Consider the following 22083-nt stretch of genomic DNA (forward strand, 5'->3'; position numbering starts at 1 on the left):
TGTTTACTTTTTTAGTCCACCAGAACAATCTCTGTCTTTATTTTAGCTCAATATATTTGTACAAAAAAATTCTTGAATTGTTTTCATCCATGATTATATTGTTCCATTGTTATTATATTTCTGTATTTTTAAGGGTGAATTTAATCTATTTACACATATTATGGTTACTACATTTAGAACTTGCTTCCACTCTCTTTCTTTGTGCTTTCTATTTGTTCTACTTTTTCTGTTTCTTTTTTCTCCTCTCCTGATTTTCTTTATACAATTTGTTTAATCACTTGTTTTCTTATTTCATTTTTGCCTTTTACTAGATGAAAACTTATATACTCTACTTTTATGCTCTATTTTGATTCTCTTGTGATAGTAATAGTCTTAGTACTCTTACTTAACACCAAGATCTGAAATTTAATCACACCTTAACTCCTCTTTCAAACAATACAAGTTTTAAGGACATTCCTCTTGCATTGACCTCCACTTTCTTCCCCCAACTTAATAGAGTTAAGTATGCATGATAAAGTTTCTAGAGTGGAAATAAAGTAGGTAACTTTTTCGCAATTACATAGTGGAATGCATTTTATTTTGTTTTATTTTATTTTTTGAGACAGGGTCTCACTCTGTCCCCCAGGTTGGGGAGTGCAGTGGCACAATCGCAGCTCACTGCAGCCTGAACCTCCTGGGTGCTCAAGTGATTCTCCCACCTCACCCTCTTGGGTAGATGTGATTTACAGGCAAGTGCCACCACACCCAGCTAATTTTTTTTTGTAATTTTTTTGTAGAGACGGGGTTTCACTATGTTGCCCAGGCTGGTCTTGAACTTCTGGGCTTAAGCGATCTTCCCACCTCAGTCTGCCAAAGTGCTGTGGTTACAGGTATGAGCCACTGGACCCAGCTGAAATGCACTTCCTTTTCTTTCCTTTGTTTTTTGAGATGAAGTTTCGCCTTTGTTGCCTAGGCTGGAATGCAGTGGCACAATCTCAGCTCACTGCAACCTCCGCCTCCAGGGTTCAAGTGATTCTCCTGCTTCAGCTTCCGGAATGGCTAGGATTACAGGCACATGCCACCACACCTGTCTAACTTTTTGCATTTTTAGTAGAGATAGGGTTTTGCCATGTTGTCCAGGCTGGTCTTGAACTCCTGACCTCAGGTGATCCACCCACCTCAGCCTCCTAAAGTGCTGGGATTACAGGCGTAAGCCACTGCACCTGGCCTGAAATGCATTTTCAAAATAACTTTTGATTTTATATATTTTAAAATAGTGTTAATATTTATTAGTTTTATGTTAGTTGTAAAATGAATTAGTTTTGAAATAACCAACTGAACTTTTGTTTCAGGAAGGTTACTTAAATGATAAATGATGATAGATTTGCTAAGTGCCCTGATTTAATTACTATACAATGTAATTTGATACATACAATGTATCAAAACATCACTCTGTACTCCAAGATATGTACAATTATTATCAATTTAAAAAGTACATATTTATCTCCATACTCTTTCAAAATTTCATATTTTACTTTCAAAACTAGAAATACATATTTATCTCCATACTCTTTCAAAATTTAATTAAATTAACAAGAAATAGAAACATAAAAATTAATTCATAGCAGCACTAAAAACCAGAAGACTGGCACAATGGATAATTTCTGAATTATTTAAAGTAGATATCACATCAAGTGTTAATTCTGAGGAGGAAAGTCGAATGGCAGGAGTAAGAAGACCAAAGGAATCTGTGTGTGTGTGTGTGTGTGTGTGTGTGTGTGTGTGTGTGTGTGTGTACTGAATTTCTACAAAGAAAATGTATTTATGTATAATGACTTATAAATAAACTATATGGATACTGGATCCAGATTTGACAATAAAACCTAACAGAGCTGAGGATCTTTGAAACCTATACATTTGGCACATCTCATTAAAAACACCTCCAAAAGTGGCCTAAGATCAGAGATAGTGGGAACCCATGTGGATTTATTTTTGTTATGAAATAAAGATCTTATCATATATATTTTTTAAATAGCAAATTGACATAATAACATTTATTAATAGTTTATCCTTTTCCAACAGAGTTGAAATGCCACCTTTATTATTTACTAGATTCCTTAAACACACGGATCTGTATTTTCTATTATTTTCCACTCATATTTTTGTCCATCCCTGTCCCAATACTACACTATATTAATTATTATTGCTTTTCAGTGTGTTTTGTATCTAGCAGGTTTTTTCTTTTTCTTTTTTTTTGAGACAGGGTCTCATGCAGGCTGGAGGGCAGTGTCACCATCACGGCTCACTGCAGCCTCAACCTCTTGGGTTCAATTGATCTTCCCACCTCAGCCTCCCCAGTAGCTAGGATTACAGGTGCATACCACCATGCCCGGCTAATTTTTGTATTTTTTGTAGAGATGGGGTTTTGCCATGTTTCCTAGGCTTGTCTCAAACTTCTAGGCTCAAGTGATCCACCCACCTTGGCCTCCCAAAGTGCTGTGATTATAGGCATGAGCCACCACACCCAGCTAGCAGGTTTAAAAAAAAAATTTTTTTTCTTTTTTTTTTTTTTGGCAACAAAGTCTTACTCTGTCACCCAGGCTGCAGTACAGTGGCATGAACAGAGTTCACTGCAGCCTTGAATTCCTGGGCTCAAGGAATCTTCCTGCCTCAGTCTCTATGTAGCTAGGACTACTCATATTTTATAGAGACGAGGTCTTGCTGTGTTGCCCAGGCTGATCTCAAACTTCTGGCCTCAAGTGATTCTACCATCTTGACCTCCCAAAGTGCTGGGATTACAGGCATGAGCCACTGTGCCTGGTCCCTGGCAGTCTTAATGTATTTTTTTTTCCAAAATTTTCTGTTGTGCTCTTGCATTTTCTTTTCCAGATGAAATTTAGAATCTGACTAATTTTATAAAAATTATCATTGGCTGTGGATTGGGATAACATTAAATTTGTAGCAAATTTGAGGAGAATTGGTATCTTCACACTACTGAGCTTTTCATTAAGTCAGGAGGTGTCCAGTCTTTTGGCTTCCCTGGGCCACATTGGAAGAACTGTTTTGGGCCACATGTAAAATACACTACCACTAATGATAGCTGATGAGCAAAAAAAAAATCACAAAATCTCATAGTGTTTTAAGAAAGTTTACAAATTATCGTTGGGCCACATTCAAAGCTGTCCTGGGCCACATGTGAATTGCAGGCCTCGAGCTGGACAAGCTTGGTGCAAGTAGTATCACATTTGCTTTTCTTTTCTCTCCACCTTTTGTCTCTGCTGCTCTCTGCATGTCAGCTTTGTTATCCGCTAGTGCATATCATCTTCATATTCACAGAAGATATGTCAGCCTATTGCTTTCAGTTCTCATCCTCCCAGTTTTACTACCAGAAAAGGAAATTGCTCTTTTTCCTAGCTGCACTTCAGTTAATCCTGGGTAGGATACTCTTTGGTCTGGATTGCTCATATACCTTCTTCCCACCAATCACAGTGGCCAGGAAGGTGGGGTAACGAGTCCAGTCAGGGGAGGTAAACCATACAGTAATTTGAATAGAGACAATAATATAAAGAATTTTAAACTATAGCAGGGGATTGGAGTATTGAGCAAATATCTAGGAAGAAGGCAAGAAAACTTTAAATATATAAATAGTATGTATAAGGTGCAGGTACTACTCCTAGGGCTGAGATGGGGCACCCAAAGAGCTTCCCTTCATGTCCTGCCACCCCCTCAACCTCCCCCCCACCCCTGCTCCCCCTCATAATGGCTGAGCTCCAGCCCTTATTGGAGAGGGCATGGCCAGGGCTCACTGAATGCCTTGGAATCTATGATGCTTCACAGACTGGAAATCCACCCTCTAGGTGCTGGAGAAAGCAGTTCACTGGAGGCACCTGACAGGGCAGAGGTGGGGATGTTGTTGCAGGAATTGGGCGCTGGAGGAGCTGCATGTGTTGCAAGAATCAGATGCCAGAGAAGCTGCTCACATTGCAGCAGCCACATGCACTTCAGAAACCCACCTGACTACTCAGCTTCCATATGCACCTTTCTGCAACAAAGAATGCTATCTTTCTATGTAATAAGATACAGCTATCTTCTTACAAGTGAAGTTTATGCTTTCCCCAGAATGAGGAAAGGGAGTCCTGGGAGTAATTGTATCCATCACTGGCTATATTATTAATCCTCATAATCAATTCCACCAAATATTGTTACCTAAAGACAAATTGTGAAGTTAACTTCTGTGGAAAGTTGCATTGTGGCCTCAAAAAGATCTAAGTTCTAAACCCCAATACCTGGGACTGGAACTTTATTTGGAAACAGTCTTGGAAGATGCTATTAAATCTTGAGATCAGCCAGGCACAGTGGCTCATGTCTGTAATCCCAGAACTTTGGAAGGCTGAGGCAACGCGTGGCTCACTTGAGCTCACTAGTTCGAGACCAGCCTGGGCAATATAGTGAGACTCCCATCTCTACAAAAAATACAAAAATTAGCCAGCCATGGTGGTGTGCACCTGTGGTCTCAGCTACTCTGGAGGCTGAGGTGGGAAGATAGCTTGAGCTCTGGAGGCGGAGGTTGCAGTGAGCCAAGATCGTGCCACTGCACTTCAGCCTGGGTGATAGAGCCAGACTTTGTGTTAAAAAAAAAAAAAAAAAATCTTGAGATTATCCTGGATTTAGGGTGGGTTCTGAATTAAAATATTGGTGTCCTTATTAAAGAAAGAGAGGAATATGAAACACAGAGACACTCAGAGGAGAAAATGATGTGAAATAAGGCAGAGATCAGAGTGATGCATGAAAATCCCAAGGATGCCAAAGATTGCCAGGCAGCCACCAGGAACTAGGAAAAAGGCCTGGAACGCATTCTCCCTCGGAGGTTCCAAAAGAAACCAACCCTGGTAACACCTGGATTTCAGATGTCTAGCCTCTAGAACTGTAAGGAAATAGATTTCTGTTGTAAGCTACCGAGTTTTTGGTAACTCTATTGTAGCAGCCCTAGGAAAATAACACAAGTGCCAAGAGTTTGAATAAAAAATTAAAATGGGGAAGGAGTGAAAAGAAAATGGTTACTAGATACAAATCAACACATACATATAATAAGCCAATAGAAAATATGTAAAGTTACTGCATTTCTATAATTCCTCATTTCTATAATTGTTCACAAGGCTATAAGTCCTCATTTCTATAATTGTTCACAAGGCTATAATTGACATCTACAGCTTTCCCCCCACCTCTACCCATTCTGTATTTCCTCTGCCCTCAGCCAGAAACTCAGCTGGTCAGGATTCTTGATGGAGTAATCCAAACCTTCGTTTCCGAAAGATCTAAGTCTTCAAACACCCTACCTTTTATTTTCAGTTGCTGTGTTTTTCATTTATCCTAATATTGGACATGGAAGTGCGAGGTGACAGCGTGCTGGCAGTCCTCACAGCCTTCACTCGCTCTCAGTGCCTCCTCTGCCTGGGCTCCCACTTTGGTGGCACTTGGGGAGCCCTTCAGCCCACCACTGCACTGTGGGGCCCCTTTCTGGGCTGGCCAAGGCGGGAGCCGGCTCCCTCAGCTTGTGGGGAGGTGTGGAGGGAGAGGCGCAAGCGGGAGCCGGGGCTGCGTGCGGCGCTTGCGCAAGCGGGCCGGCTGGAGTTCCCGGTGGGCGTGGGCTCGGCGGGCCCTGCACTCGGAGCACCCGGCCGACCCTGCTGGCCCCGGGCAATAAGGGACTTAGCGCCCGGGCCCGTGGCTACGGAGGGTGTACTGGGTCCCCCAGCAGTGCCAGCCCACTGGCGCTGTGCTGAATTTCTCGCCGGGCCTTGGCTGCCTTCCTGCGTGGCAGGGCTCGCGACCTGCAGCCCACCATGCCTGAGCCTCCCACCTCTCCATGGGCTCCTGTGCGGCCCAAGCCTCCCTGACGAGCGCCACCCCCTGCTCCACGGCGCCCAGTCCCATCGACCACCCAAGGGCTGAGGAGTGCGAGCGCACAGCGCAGGACTGGCGGGCAGCTCCACCTGCAGCCCTGGTGCAGGATCCACTGGGTGAAGCCAGCTGGGCTCCTGAGTCTGGTGGAGATGTGGAGAACCTTTATGTCTAGCTCAGGGATTGTGAACACGCCAATCAGCACCCTGTGTCTAGCTCGAGTGCACCAATTGACACTCTGTCTAGCTGCTCTGGTGGAGATGTGGGAACCTTTATGTCTAGCTCACGGATTGTAAACACACCAATCAGCACCCTGTGTCTAGCTCAAGTGCGCCGATCGACACTCTGTATCTAGCTCAAGGTGTGTGGACACACCAATCAGTGCCCTGTCAAAACAGACCACTCGGCTCTACCAATCAGCAGGACGTGAGTGGGGCTAGGTAAGAGAATAAAAGCAGGCTGCCCCAGCCAGCAGCGGCAACCCACTCGGGTCCCCTTCCACACTGTGGAAGCTTTGTTCTTTCGCTCTTTGCAATAAATCTTGCTACTGCTCACTCTTTGGGTCCACACTGCTTTTATGAGCTGTAACACTCATCGCGAAGGTCTGCAGCTTCACTCCTGAAGCCAGCGAGCCCACGAGCCCACCGAGAGGAACAAACAACTCCAGATGTGCCGCCTTAAGAGCTGTAACACTCACTGCGAAGGTCTGCAGCTTCACTCCTGAGCCAGCGAGACCACGAACCCACCAGAAGGAAGAAACTCCGAACACATCCAAACATCAGAAGGAACAAACTCTGGACACGCCGCCTTTAGAACTGTAACACTCACCGCAAGGGTCCGCGGCTTCATTCTTGAAGTCAGTGAGACCAAGAACCCACCAATTCCAGACACAGAAGTACTGAGAGGATCCCTAGAGGATCCCCTGGGTTCTAGACCATACTCCTTGCTCCCATTGTCTAGAAGCTAGCCAATTTCCTCTTAGTTATCAGGATCCATTGTTCCGGCCAGTGGATTACCTCCTGTTTTTGCCTTTTGCTTCAGTGGTGTAAGGAAATGGCCAAGTGGTAGTCTCATAGTCTATTATGGCAAAACCATTGTTGCATCTCCTGATGGAAGCACTCTTCCCTTGGAGGCTGAGGTCTCTAAACCAGCAGAAGACAGAGTTTCCAGGTAAGGAAGAAAAAATTTCTGAGAGTAGGTGGTACTATAAGAAGAGCTACTCTTACTGCCATAACTACATTCAAATGTATCTTGGCTATGAGAAAGACAGCAACATATAATGGTCTCTGACTCAAAACATATCATTTAAGACAGAAACTCATTTTCCAGGGTATTGTCTTCCAGCTAAGATCATAATTGAGTCTTCAGTAAGCCATTTCACCATTCAGTTATGCCAGCTGCTTCCAAGTGATGGTATATATGGTAAGCCTCGTTAATTCTATTGGCATGATCCATTGCTGCACTTCCTTTGCTGTGAAATGAGTTCCCTAATCAAATGCAATGTTGAGTAGAAAGCACTGATGGTAGATAGGGCATTTTGTGAGTTCACAGATAGTAGTGCTGGCAGAAGCATTATAAGCAGTAAAGGCAAATCCATTTCCAAAATATGTGATTATTCCAATTAAGATGAATCTTTGCTCCCTCTATGATGGAAGAAGTCCAATGTAATCAACCTGCCACCAGATGGCTGGTTCATTACCCCTGGGAATGGTGCCATATCAGGTACTGAATGTTGTTCTCTGCTCTTGAAAGATTAACCAGTTGGCAGTAGTGCTGGCAAGGTAAACTTTGGAAAGGGGAATTCCAAGTTGTTGAGCACATGCATAGTCTCCATCCCTACCACTATGGCCACTTTGTTCATAAGCCTACTGAGCAAGCACTGGCTGGTTGGGCAAAGATGCTGACTGATATCCACAGAGTGTCCACCTGATTATTAGGAGTCTCCTCAGCAATGGATACATTTAATGTAGCAGATACACTTTATAGTTTGTAAACATTCAGGTAAGTCCTTCCAGATATCTCTTTCCCACACTTCCTTGTTGCCTATTTTTCAATATCATTCTTTCCAAGTCACAGACTATCTATATAAATCATTAGCCACTGCCCATTCTGGTCATCTCTCGCTCCAGACATGCTGGGTAAACAAATGTACTGTTTGAATTATGCCCACCTGGAGGAGTTGCCTTCACCACTGCCCTTCCAGCGCCTGACTAGGGCTGGGATAGCCACTTGTGCTGCAGAAGATGGATTCTAGAGAGGCCTTCCATGCTGCAGGAGCCTGTCAGGGAAGCATGCTAGAACCAGAAAGTAAACCCTTTCCTATTTCAATGCCTCTCTAGCATTCTTTATGGACAGAACTTACCATTGTGGTAGGTAGACCTACCTACCACATAGAGAATGCTGAAAGAAGTAGTAGAAGCCTATTTTAAGGGGTCAGATCCATCTATACAGAGCAAGCATGAAAAGTGAATTTGGAACTGAGAGGCAATAAATAAAATACAGCACAGGTACTATACAGCTGGCTAGCTTAGGTCGAAAAACTACCTCTGTCAACCACCGTGGCTATTGCAGCTCCCATTTGGTCTCTCATTAGACTGGAGATAGGCAGAGAAGAAAAGTAGTTCTCCCAAGTAGTTCTCCCAAAATAAGGAGAAGCACTTTTCCCAAAAGAAGAGAGGAGTTCTGGGCTAACAAAACAAAAATGTTCCCTACACTTCACCCTTTCACTGCTCAGTGCATGCATGAACACACACACACACATACACACACACACACACACCCCTGGTTTCTCCATATCCAGTCCCTCCCTAGTGAGAGGAGAAAACTCAGTCACATCCCGATATTGAATCCAGCCTCAAATTCAGGATCTTTGAGTACTGTCAATCTTGATGAGGTCCAGATGTGGCTAAATAATGAATAATGAATTTATCCCTAGAGTACAAATGTATGTTAAAGGTGTAGGCGGTGGGGGGCACTAGATAACAAAAACTAATGAGAAAACAGAAAAAGGAAAAGCAACATACAATGGCTGTGACCATATACCATATCCTGCTGGACAAGACTAAGAAGAGTAAGAAAGACTTCGCTTCTGGCTGGGCGCGGTGGCTCACGCCTGTAATCCCAGCACTTTGGGAGGCCGAGGCGGGCGGATCACAAGGTCAGGAGATCAAGACCATCCTGGCTAACACGGTGAAACCCCACCTCTACTAAAAATACAAAAAATTAGCCGGGCGAGGTGGCGGGCGCCTGTAGTCCCAGCTACACGGGAGGCTGAGGCAGGAGAATGGCGTGAATCCCGGGGGACAGAGCCTGCAGTGAGCCAAGATTGTGCCACTGCACTCCAGCCTGGGTGAAACAGCGAGACTCTGTCTCAAAAAAAAAAAAAAAAAAAGAAAGAAAGACTTCGCTTCTATGTCAAAGAATCAAGATCTCTGTCAGCCAAGCAAAGTGTCAAGATTTTCCTTGTCTCAAAGATCGTGCCTTAGAGATGTAGTGAAAGGAATCCCGGCAGCCATTAGGTAGCCATCTTTCTACCAGGAATGGAGACTGGGATGTTGCCTTTAAGACAGCACAACAGTAGGTACCTTTTGCCAGGCTGAGGAGGAATTTCTGGCGATACCTTAAAACTTGACTTGGCGGCCAGTCAGTGTCATTTGGGGAAATCCGTTAGCTTGTTATCAGAAATCTCACTAAGACTTGAGGTTCAAATATGGACCCTACCCTTCCTGTTTTGATCTCTTGAAAACTAGCCTGGCAGCTCCATGAAATCTCCCTGGATATCTTAGTTCAATGGCTTTTGTCATAGGCTCTCCAAGGGTGAGGAAGAGAACAGGCTGGGATTATGAAGCTAGGTTATTGTATTGGATGCCAATCCTTAAGTTGTATACCACTCAACTGGTATAATGGGAGGAATTACCTTTTTCCATTGATAAGGAAGCATAGCAGAAGATATTTGGGAAGAGTTCTGAGGAATGAAGCATCCATGACTCCATTGCTAATTCCTACTTAGTGTATTAACTTATGGACGGCAGAAATTTTCGTTATTTCACTTGGCAGAGTAAGTATTATCTGATCCTTAGGAATATAGGATAACTAAACCACTAGCAAAAGAGCTCCTCAACAATGCTCTGTAATTTACATCTCACTATTGCTGGTTTCTTTCAGAAAGCCCATGCTGAGCTAGTTTGTCTCTCTCATGGCACTGAAGCAAGAAGTAGCCAACATATTCCAATAGCCTGTTTGTTTGTTTGTTTGTTTTGTTTTGTTTTTGCCCATTTCCCTAAAGTTAGAGCCTTACTGAGCGTAACAAATAATCTACCAGTGTCTTTCAAAGTCTCTAGGGTGAAGAATCAATTTTTGGATTATTTTTAATTACCAGCCCATTGCAGACAAATATTTTCATAAATACAAAACTGCATGCTTAGATAGCCCTGTGATGTCAAATTATTAAACGTTTCCAAATCCTCCTCTCACTTTCTATATCTCATTATTGACTAGTAGAGCTTGCAGACTGGCTTTGGTCTGTACATCACATTGTACATCACATTTGTAGTAGCACTGATAAAACCAATAAAACTTGCTACTTTCCAAGCCTGGGATGGATGACTCCTCACTGTCCCCACCTCCTTTACTAGGCCAGTTCTACATTTTAGGGTTGTGATGGTTAATACTGAGTGTCAACTTGATTGGATTGAAGGATGCAAAGTATTGATTCCGGGTGTGTCTGTGAGGGTGTTGCCAAAGGAGATTAACATTTGAGTCAGTGGGATGGGAAAGGTAGACCCACCTTTAATTTGAGTGGGCACCATCTAATCAGCTGCCAGGATGGCCAAGATATAAAAAGCAGGCAGAAAAACCTGAAAAGGCTAGACTGTCTTACAGTCTACATCTCCCAGCCTACATCTTTCTCCCATGCTGGATGCTTCCTTGAACATCAGACTCCAAGTTCTTCAGCTTTGGGTCTCAGACTGGCTTCCTTGCTCCTCAGCTTGCAGACAGCCTATTGTGGGACCTTGTGATCATGTGAGTTAACTACTACTTAATAAACTCCCATATATATATTTTATTAAGTAGTAGTTATATACATATATAACAGGATATATATCTATCCTATTGGGATAGAAATATATCTATCCTAATAGGATAGATATATATATCCTATTAGTTCTGTCCTTCTAGAAAACCCCAATACAAGGGTCAGCAATCACAATTCCTATTTCTAGCTTATCAATTTCTGTACTGATCAATAGTCAAGGCCTTCATTTCCTTCCAATTTCAATGGCTGTCATTCTTCCTTTGCACTGTTTCCTGATGCCCTAGCCACACTAATACCCCAGCACAGCAAGTACTCAGCATATCTTGTTCCCTCTGACTGGAACACTCTACATACATCCTTCCCACTCCCAACCCTTTTAGAAATTGGCTGAGATGTTACCTCCTGAAAGTCCTCTCCCCACCACCACACAGACATTACTTTCTAACCCAGCTTCTTGTTCATTTTCTTTATTAAACCTGACCCATATATATAATCACTATCCCTTGAAAAATAAATTAGTACAGAAATGAAAACAAACTCCACCATTCTACAGAGCTTTCAAATGCTCGAATATGTTTCTGAACACTCATAGGAGAAAGCAAAAAATCAAGAGGCATCTTTGGAGATCTCGTAAATAATAAAATACCTAAATGGTTGCCTACTGCCAAAACCCCAAGAATTCAGCCCACGTCTTCTCTTTTAAAAAGGCAGTGGCATTTTCATTTTTTCATCTGATTCCCACCAATCAGAGGCCAGGTACCCATGAACCTGGCTCGGCGTGGTCTTTTAATAATTAAATCAGGGCTGCCATTGACCTCAACTAACGCCAGAGGCTTCTGACTGCAGCCGAGCTCTGGTGGAGAGGCCGATGCCAGCCTGAGAGTGGGAAACGTGGGGCCAGGAGCCGGGGGCTTCCGCGCGGCGTGACGTGGCGTGGCGCTCTCGGGGCCATCACGCGATTTTCGCTCCCGCGGGCAGCGCCTCTCAGGCCACCCCCGAGGGGCCCCGAGGACGCACTCGGGCCCCAGCGCGACGGTTCAAACGGGCCAGTGTGCGCCCCCGGGGTCCCCCGGCCCCTGCAGGGCTACCTGGGCGCAGAGCCGCGGGGGGTCTCCGTTCCTAGACGTCCTCCTACCCTGGGCGGCCTGAGTCCTCGCCAGCATCCGCCCTCTCCCACTCCCATCCTTCCTGGGTCCGCCTTTCGGTTCCCGAGGGACAGTCCCGATCGCAAACCCACGTAGAGTAAGGAATGTGGAAGGGACAGGCGACAGAAGTGGCATACGTTCCTGCGTTATCCCTCCGTCTCGCCACACCTTGTGTCTCCATCTCTCCCCCCTTCCTTCCCTCCGTCTGTCATCTGTCATCCCCTGTCGCTCTAAGACCAGGATTCCAATTCGCCTAGGGAGGAATCTCACTAGGGGAATTTATCGCGACATCATAAATTAACGGGTTCATTTTGACCGAAAAAGCGAAAGACTTTTTTCCGGCAGAAAACAAGTCTCGTCTGGTCGGTAAGGACTAGCTTTAGCAATTATATAATGGGGGGTGGGGAGGACCTTTTGTATAAATTTAATGAGCTGATAGAAAGTTCTACGGTTTTGACAAAAAAGTCCACCTAAATATTCGGCTGTATGCCAGAAATTACTACACATGTTTAGATATCAACTAAAAATATACAAGGGATACACGGTGTTTTCAGAACCCTTTCAAGCGGTTCTTAAACAAAAAAGTCTAGTCCGATGCCCATTAGCCCCGCCCCCATCTCACCTCTTACCCCCCCCCACCGCGCCCAGCGGGTGGGCAGGAGGGGCCTGATTTGGGGACCAGGAAGGAGGAAGGAAGGGTGGGGGCGGGGGACGGGGAAAGTGACGGGAGCAGTGAGAGCCGGAAATGAGTGGCTAGCGAGGCACCCAGGAGTGCCCTGTCCGGCGGCGCTCTAGCCCGCGTGCGCTGTCTCTATGCTCCCCAGCGTCTAGTCTATTTATTGTCGCGGGGAAGCGGCGGCCGCCTCGCACCCGGAACAACAAAGCAAGGACGAGGGAGTCCGAGCCTCGGGGGCTCCTAGCAACGGGCCGGGGCTGGAGTTCCATGGAGACTGGGGAGCGCGCCCGTCTCATCCTCATCCTTGTCCTCCAGCTTCTCCTTCGCATCCGACGCAACCGGCAGCAGCGCTGCCGCCGCGTCCTCAGCCACCGCTCCCTCTTCCCACGGTAACCCCCTAGGCGATCCTGGGCGCGGGGAGCGCGGGCGGCTGAGCGGCCTGAGCACCGGGTGCGGGGCTTCTGGGCGGGGGGTGGGCATGTGCGGAGCCCGGGCCAGACTTGGGGTGGGATATGTGGGGGCGGGCGACTGGAGGGCAGCCGCTGAGGTGGGGGAAACGGGTCCGGTGGCCGAGGGAGGGCTCAGTTCTGAAGAGGACTGGGCGATATTTGGGGATCTCGTTAGGAATAACGGGTTGGGGGTGGGGCGTCCGTACCTGGGAGCGTTATCGAGCCTGGTGTAGGATAAGAAAAGAAGGGTTATCTTTCGTTTAAGCCACCACTGGGAAAAACAGGGAAAAGAGATTCCTCATCTGTCTCGGAGCCATCACTCAGGGGAAGAGGGACCGTGCAAAGATGCTAGGGGTCCGTTGCTTCTCAGAAAACTTACAGTGGCCTCTCTAATAGCTCCCAAAAAGCGGCTTCATCGGTTTCTGGTTCTGGCAATGCCGGCAGACTCGCTTTATTTTATTATTATTTTTGATCAAAATTAGGATTGATGGAGAAGGATCTAGAAATGAAGAAGAGAAAATGAATTGTGGGTAGGGCTAAGCAGGGATGAGAGTCGGGATAAGTGATAAAAATAGCCAATAAAAGCCCTAAAAGTAAATCTAATAGGGCATGAGGGCTTAAAAAGAAAATCTCTCCTGCCGAGATGTGCATCTGCAGGCTCTGTCAATGTGCTCATTGCAATAAGACTCAAACTGCAGTCAGTCCACATCTGTGAGCTCTCTGACTGCATCTGTCACCTGCAGTTCCAAAGCGACGCTGGCAGTAAGTGCATAAGCTTCTGTGTTTAGGGTTTAGAACAGTGCCTTAAAACTGTGACTCAAGGGAGCAGGTTTGCGTGTGTTTGTGTGTAAGCAATGTGGGTTCTCTGGGAAAATATAAAAAGAGACATATAAGAAGGTTCAGCCATCCTGGCATAATTTCGCAGTCTCTTTGAGAAAATGGCAGTTCCTTCCTATTGAGAAGTGACTGTTAGCACTATCTGGTTGAAAGGATTATTCACAGTTTGGTATGCCCAGTGAAATATCAGTTTATGTTACCTCTTTAGTCTCACATCACAAGCTGCTTAATGGTTTTATACGTTACAAAATCATTTTAGGTGAGTAAATGAGGTTTTCCTGTAGCACAATGAAAAGGCCACATATACATACAAAGTTCTTTATGTAAAGTTAAAGATTAAAGATGAAAATAAAATTGACAAATCATAGGAGCAATTAGGTCAACCACAGCCTTTGTTCCCCACCGCTTTTGTTAAACCTGACTTTTCCTAAGCAAAAAGGTGTCATCCTTTCCTCAGCCTCCTCTTTACATACCCTCTGCCCTCAAAATCAGTATCAGAAACTGTAGTGACCTACTGCTATGTGCCCTTGATTGGGTTGGCTTATTCCTGAATGAGGGCTAGCCAGAATATAGCTTTAACTCAGGTGTTTTCATCTTAAGCGTTTAATATGGAATTGAGGTCCAGTGTCTGTTAAAGGAATTTCATGTGCAAAGAAGTGGACAGGATGGAAAGTGTGAACATTGGGAAACTTAAGTTGCATTTTAAGACACTAAGAAGAAAAAGATAGATTAATGCATCAAAGACTGTTGCTTAATCTTTGTAGCAGTTCTGTGAAGGATATACTGGGATAGCCATACTTGAGGCTGTGGATGTTGAGTCCTGGGATTATCTTTGTGCCTATGAGACTTGACGAAGTGTCCCTCAACCTCAGGGCTGCCATCAGACTCACTTGACCTAGACCTGGTTTGCCGTTGTCTGTCTCTTCATTGTTTGAGTGAGGGTCAAGCCCCAGCTTCCACCTTTATTAACAATCCAGTGTCTGCTTTCCCTGCTCTCCTCCGCCCCAATACTCCTAACTTTGGTGGTGGTTTAGTTACTGTCTTTTCTTAATCATGTCCCAATCAAAAATGATTTTTTATGCTGTATCATTTCTGTTTCTTACAGCATTTTCAACATGCGTCCTTCACCTGCATATGCATTTCATTAATGTGATTTTATCTGTTGCATTTTCCTTCTGTACCCCTCCTCTTTATTTGGAAAATTGGAGTGGTCACGTTAGATGTTCTGTATTCATTCTGAGTAACTGTTGGTTGTGAATACAACAGGTTAAGAGCCTGTGCTGAAACTCAAGAGCTTATATTAAAATAAGGTATATTAAAATTTTTGAACTTAGCAGAATGAAAGACGTTAGAAGTCCAAATGGTAATACTGTAATTGTAGACGGTCACTTTTTTAAAAAGTATTGTAGAGCCTGTTCTGTGTTTTAAATTGAACCTTAGATTTTCATGATTCTTATTCTAAAAAAATTATTCTTAAAATCAGTCTTGACTGAAATTGTATTCTGCCAAATTTGAGGGAACTACTTATAGTAATTTCCCCAAGTTATTCTTAACATAGAAAATTGTCACATCAACATTTGTGTAGATGAACACATATAGAATGCAGAATTTGCTATGAAGTAGAACAAATACTTATGACATGTATAGCTGAATGTTTTTGGAGAGAGTTATTTCTTCTCATGGATATGGTACACTATTTAAAAATCAGAAAATATTGTATAATCTAGTTGAGTGAACATGAGGACTGTTTTTAGATGGATACCAGTAATAACCTAGGTGATTGATTTCCTTCTGTTTCATCATGGACCATGTGATGAAATTATTGTTATAAAATACAAACGTTGCAGTTGATTTTTAGAAGAATTTATAGTAGAGTGTTTCCACATTGTCTCTGAGTTAAAATCTCTGGTGTTTTCAAATTTTAGCTGTATTGTGACATTCGAACTAATAAAGATACCCTGAAACTTACATCCATTTTGTTGCACCTTCTGTATGCCTGGTGCCGTGTCAGGTGTACAAAGCTGGATGAAAGAGGTATTTCCCTTCAGGTGCTTTTTGTGCACTTGTAGGTAGCAGAGAAATGACATATGTGTGTAACAAAACATGACAGACACAAATATGAATTTTAAATTCTTCATTACATACTGCCTGGTCCTGTCGCTATTGGTGAATGGACTTCATCATGCCTGCTAAACTAGAAGTTTCTTGAGGATCAGGAATATGAGTTGCCATCATATTGTATGTCTCTGCCCTGTGTGTGTATTTTGAAGATTACGTTGTTAATAGAAGGAGATACGTGTTTGTTTATTTCACTTTAAGAGGTTAGCTAGTGGATGAAGGAAACCTTTTTGAAATCTGATTCTTGATGCCTAAAATTTCAACTTTGTATTCTGGCTGTGGGCATGCAAATTACAAGCAGTGACACTTTCTCAAGCATGATTAGAGCTTCTAACCAATTCAAACAATAAAGATAATGGTGGACTACCTTCACTTGAGTAGACACGATATTTGCTCTTGTCACATGACTACCACTTTGGGAAATTTCAAAAGGATGAGAGACTGTATACATATCTGAGGTTTTTCCAGGCTACGTAGACAAATTTGATTTTTGTATTATTAACCAGTCAATCTTTTCTTTAGAAGACAGATGGAGTTTGTGTATTTGTATAGTTGTGAAAAAGCAAGATTCCGGAAGTATGTCTTTAGTGGAAAGGAATCAGGTCACATCAGAAATTCTACTCATCTGTGACTAAAGGGTGATAAAGTTGAGAATTTGGTTTAAATGGCTGGTTTTGTGGGTTGAAGCATGCTGCTATGGATCCCATTAAATGTTAAAAAAAAAAAAAAAAAAAACTCAATAGGGTGGTTTCTGGGGCAGTAGAGATGTGCCTTTATGTGGGAGTCAATAATGAAACTGTTTAAAATTTCACCAAAAAGTACAGCACAGAAGTTTGGCTGTTGGTTACTTTCACCATCCATTAATAAAAAATACTGAAAGCCAGATGGTGTGTTAAGGACAGAGTTTTCTTAGGACATATGTGGATGATTTCAGCATTGAATTGTGCTTAGCACAAGATAGACATCTATGTGTAGACATTGGCCCATGGTATGTTTTTGTTTTTTAACTCACTAGGTGAGAACTTAAGTCTTACTTAAAAGCAGTAAAAAAATTTGTTTCCATTAATAAAATGGTTCCAAAGAATCAGGTGTTAACGTTCCTGCTCCTGATAAATTACAAGTATTTTCACTGTGAGACAGAAGAGTTTTGATCAGAATCAGTTACGTTTTCTTGAGATTGGGGTTGGTACACCACTTAAAGAGTACGGACTCTGGATGCAGGCAGCCTGTGTTCAGCATCATGGCTGTGCTTTTAATTAATGGCATGGCCTTAAATATTAAATAGCTTTCTCACTGCCCTGAGCCCCAGTTTCCTCATCTGTACTAGGGAGTTAATACTACTACTACCTTACAGGGTTGCTGTGAGAATTAAGCATAAAGCACTTGGAACTTTAGTTAAAAGCTTTAAAAAGTATTAGCAGGTGCTAGTAGCAGTGGCACTGGATATTATATTAAAGGTGAACTGTTGGACCACTTGGATGCTTTGTTTCTTTGATGGGGAGGCGTTCTACTAGAGCACTGAAATCTTTCTTTCTTTCTGATCACTGACTGTTGGACTCGTCTCTGCTGTTAGGCTTTAGGAGGGGGAAGTAGTTTTTTTAAGTTTTGAATTGTCACACAGGCATCTGGTTATCACTGATGGCAGATGGACTAAGTAAAGAGAGACATCTCTGTTTCTTGGAAAAGGAAGGCCAACAAAGCCTGGGCTGGCACCGTGTTGCAGCTATTGAAATACTATTTCCCTGTGGACTTGACTTGTTTAGCTGTATGATACTTCTGAATAAAAGGAATAAACCCCAATGGTTTCATTTAATAGAATTAGGCTTTCGTTAGAAGGCACTGTTTTTTACTTGTATAACCTTAGTTGATGGTAAACTTGAAGCTTGTTAGTATCAGTGTAAAGCCATGTATTGTGAGCTTTCTGTGCCACTATAAATGTTCTAATAATAGCTTTTTTTGTAATTTTAGAAGTAGCTGAAATTGCTGCTCTGCCCCAGTAATTCAAGTGGCTCAAGAATGACTTCGTAGGATAGCAAAATTATTTGTTTATGGTAAAGCTAAAAACAAATACTGAAGCTACCTAATCAGGAAAATAATATGATAATTATAGTTTTGTTTAGGCTGCTGCTGAAATAGTTTAACTTTAAAAAGTTAAGTCCAAATGTTTTAGTTTAGTTGTGTGGACATTGGAAACTGCTGACTAAATGTTTCTGCCTAAACAAAGTGAATTACAGACTGTTCTTTCCTATTCTGGCTAATATCCAGGTCTTGGTTTTTAGTTGAAATCCATTTTTATAAAATATATACTATAGAGGTTTATATAAAATATATTATTAAAAGCATATTTTGCTTTAAATGTACAGGGTAAAGTGTTATGATTCCTTCTTCCATGTTGTGCTGATTTTGTTTATTTGTTTCAGCTGGTTTTTATAAGCTTCCACGCACTAAGGAGGTTGGCAAATATGCTTGTATTTAGAGGTGTGACTTTTGTTTTCCTGTTTAAGAGAGGAAATGATCATGACTGTTGCACCAAATAGATAGAGATATATATTTCCTTTAGTTTTAGATACCCTAAGGACTGTGCTGGGAAATTTTTTTTTTGTTTGAGACAGAGTCTCACTCTGTCACCCAGACTGGAGTGCAATGGTGGCATCTCAGCTTGTTGCAACTTCGGCTTCCCAGGTTCAAGTGATTCTTGTGCCTCAGACACCCAAGTAGCTGGGATTACAGGCATGCGCCACTACGCCTCGCTAATTTCTATATTTTTAGTAGAGGCAGGGTTTCCCCATGTTGGCCAGGCTAGCCTCGAACTTCTGGCCTCAAGTGATCTGCCTGTCTCAGCCTCCCGGAGTGCTGGATTATGGGCAATGGGCACGAGCCACCATGCCTGGTCTGTGTTAGGAAATTTTTAGGAAAACAGGTTGCCACGGTATCAGTACTATAGTCCACAATAAAACTTGCCTGTTTTGAGACAAAGTTCTGTCTAACACATTGTTAATGTTTCTCTAGTGTTCTTTCTTTTTTGCTTTCTTTTTGTTTTGTTTTGGAGATGGAGTCTCACTCTGTCACCCAGGCTGGAGTGCAGTGGCGCAATCTCGGCTCACTGCAACCTCCATCTTCTGGGTTCAAGCAATTCTCCTGCCTCAGCCTCCCGAGTAACTGGGATTACAGGCACCCACCACCACACCTGGCCATTTTTTTGTATTTTTAGTAGAGATAGGGTTTTACCACATTGACCAGGCTGGTCTTGAACTTCTGACCTCAGGTGGCCCCTCTGCCTCAGCCTCCCAAAGTGTTGGAATTACAGGCGTGAGCCACTGCACCTGGCCACCTAGTGTTCTTTCTATCACACTCTTTTTCAGGGACAGATGTTGCTGTCTTTCAGATATGAACATAATAAAGTCAATGTGTAACCCAAAAGTGCAAATATGAAGATGGAGATTTGATTATGACTGTGGACAACATTTATAGGGCCTGTTACGGTTTGAAACTCAGTTAATGAACTTGAAGCTTTTGTGGAACAAGAACCACCCCATTCTTTTTAATTTGTCAGATACTTCTGGTGAGCCGCAAGTGTTTTTCCTCTCACCTACTTACGGCTGCAGTGTGTTCCTTGGGCATTTCCAGTGACTTGTGTGCATGTACAACCTAGGAAAGTTGTAATGAGCATACCTTAATTGCTTGTGGGTTGACCACATTCCAGGATCTTTGCTCGTTACAGATTAGGGTGGTTGCAGGGATCACAGACAACCATATTGAAGGCACAATGACTAATTCATTAGACCTTCCTCAACAGAAATTGGTATGCTAATCTTAAAGGTACTCTGTTCTTTACTCTTCTTTTGTAGGGAGGTGGCTGGGGGAGGCCCTCAGTAAGGGATGCTGAGTGGCTCAACAGATTAAAAAGCTATATTGCTAATGGAAATCTGTAGGTCTCAGTATAGCAGAGAAAGCCTTTGGCTGACCAGCCTTTTTTTTTTTTTTTTTTTTTTTTTAATTTTAAGAAATTCAACCCTACTCCTTGGCTGTGGCCAGTAATCTTGAAACTTCCACTTCAGTGTGCAGTACAAAACAACTTGGATAATTATTTAATTTGTCTGCACATTTAGAATGCGTGCCTCTTGATTTACTCTTTTTAGGCTTTTGGTTTTGGCCTATTAAAATTAGAAGAGTTTCAGATGCCTGAAACCATATTCTGAATTTGTTTGTCTTGGTTATATATTTTTGCTCTCTCTTTGGGTATAGAGGAAAAATGGCTTTATCATCACACCCTGTTTAACTTTAACTGAATGGTTGATATCTTGGAAGTGACTGACAGGGTGGCCATTCTCTGATGACCAGCTATAGTGGAAATAGCTGTAGGCTATAGAACATGGGTGAGTTAGAACCCTTGGGGATGAAGTAAAGGAGACAGTAACTTTCAGAGGATGAGAAAAGGGAATATAAAAAATGCTGAAGGTCAGTAGGTGTGTTTTAATTAAAATAATTCTTTTCTTACATCAGAAATATATTTTTGTATTTGTAAAAGCTCCTGGAACACAATTGCTCTTCAGGATTTGGGGGTCTGACCTAAAACCATTAGTAACTTGTTAGGTGTAGGAGCACTAAGTATAATATACCAGAAAGTGAAATAAGGGAAGAGTTGGATACTGTTGGAGAACTTGAGTTGGTTGAGGCTACTCAGATTCTTGTTGCTATCGTGAAAGATATCTACTCTTTACACTTAACCTGCCCCCAACCCCACAAACCATTTTCTCAGTTGTTCTTAAGGTATTCATTTAATTCATCAACTTTTTATTGAGTTTAGGACCAAATGCCAGCAATTCAGCCAAGTTCTAAGACACACATTTAAATTAAACTGGTATCTTCAAGGAGCTTGGTGTCTGCAGTTCAGCACTTACAACACCAGCAGTACCATTCATTTGCTGTGCCCTCTGCCGGGTTGCTCTTCTCCCAGTGTTTCATATGGCTGGCTACTTCTTATCCTTTAAGATCTCTTTTTAAGATCCTTTCTTTCTTTCTTTCTTTCTTTCTTTCTTTCTTTCTTTCTTTCTTTTCTTTCTTTCTTTCTTTCTTTTTCTTTTTTTGAGACGGAGTCGTGCTCTGTCACCCGTGTTAGAGTGCAGTGGTGCAATCCCGGCTCACTGCAACCTCCGCCTCCCAAGTTCAAGCATTCTCCTGCCGCAGCCTCCTGGGTAGCTGGGATTACAGGTGCACACCACCATGCCCGACTAGTTTTTGTGTTTAGTAAAGATGGGGTTTCACCATGTTGGTCGGGCTGGTCTTGAATTCCTGACCTCATGATCTGCACGCCTTGGCCTCCCAAAGTGCTGAGATTACAGGTGTGATCCACCGCACTTGGCCAAGAATTATTTCTTACCTCTTAAGAAAGTTGAAAGACCTTCCCTGGATCATTCCTCCTGAAGTTTCTCTTTCGTTATCTCGTTTCCTTTATAACATAGATCACATTCTCTTGATTATTTTGTCAGCCTATTGTCTTTTTCTTCCACTGAAATATAACTGCCATGAGAGTTCCTTGCCTCACCATTTTGTTCTGAGCTGTATTCCCACTGTCTACCCGCAGAGCTTGGTTCACATGAGTTGCATACTAAATATGCAATTATGCGTAAAAGTTTCCCAGTTGAAGGAGTGGGGAAAGGACAACTTAGGCAGCTATAAAACGGGGAAACAGTCTGTTATTAGAAGAGGAATAGTGTAAAGCTGAGAATGTTAAGGTGTGTTGGAAATGGAGGGTTAGGTTATATAAGGAAGATCGGGGGTGGAAAGTCCACTGCATTCCAAGGCAAGCAGATGAGATTCTGTTTTTCATTCTAAGAGAGCCAAGAGATGCCTCTTCAGATAGGGAGACAATTAGGAAGATAATCCTGGTAGCTATTTGGTAGATGGATTAGAGCATGGAGAATGCAAGCAGAGAGTTCCATT

General features: G+C 43.0%; 1 protein-coding gene across 2 annotated transcripts in view; it reads left to right on the plus strand.

The window, feature by feature from the left end:
• The first annotated feature begins 11868 nt into the window (after positions 1 to 11868).
• Positions 11869 to 22083, plus strand: part of TBPL1 (TATA-box binding protein like 1) — a 35452-nt gene continuing 25237 nt past the window's right edge. Inside the window, exons 1-2 of one of the 2 annotated variants that reach the window (XM_058435572.1) lie at positions 11902 to 12426; positions 12885 to 13125. The gene's annotated coding sequence lies outside the window, so the exon portion shown is untranslated. Of the gene's footprint in view, positions 12427 to 12884; positions 13126 to 22083 lie in introns of both variants that reach the window. The other variant, XM_032159385.2, reaches the window with a different exon arrangement.

The sequence above is a fragment of the Hylobates moloch genome, unplaced genomic scaffold (assembly GCF_009828535.3).
Source record: "Hylobates moloch isolate HMO894 unplaced genomic scaffold, HMol_V3 SCAFFOLD_2, whole genome shotgun sequence".
NCBI lineage: Eukaryota > Metazoa > Chordata > Mammalia > Primates > Hylobatidae > Hylobates > Hylobates moloch.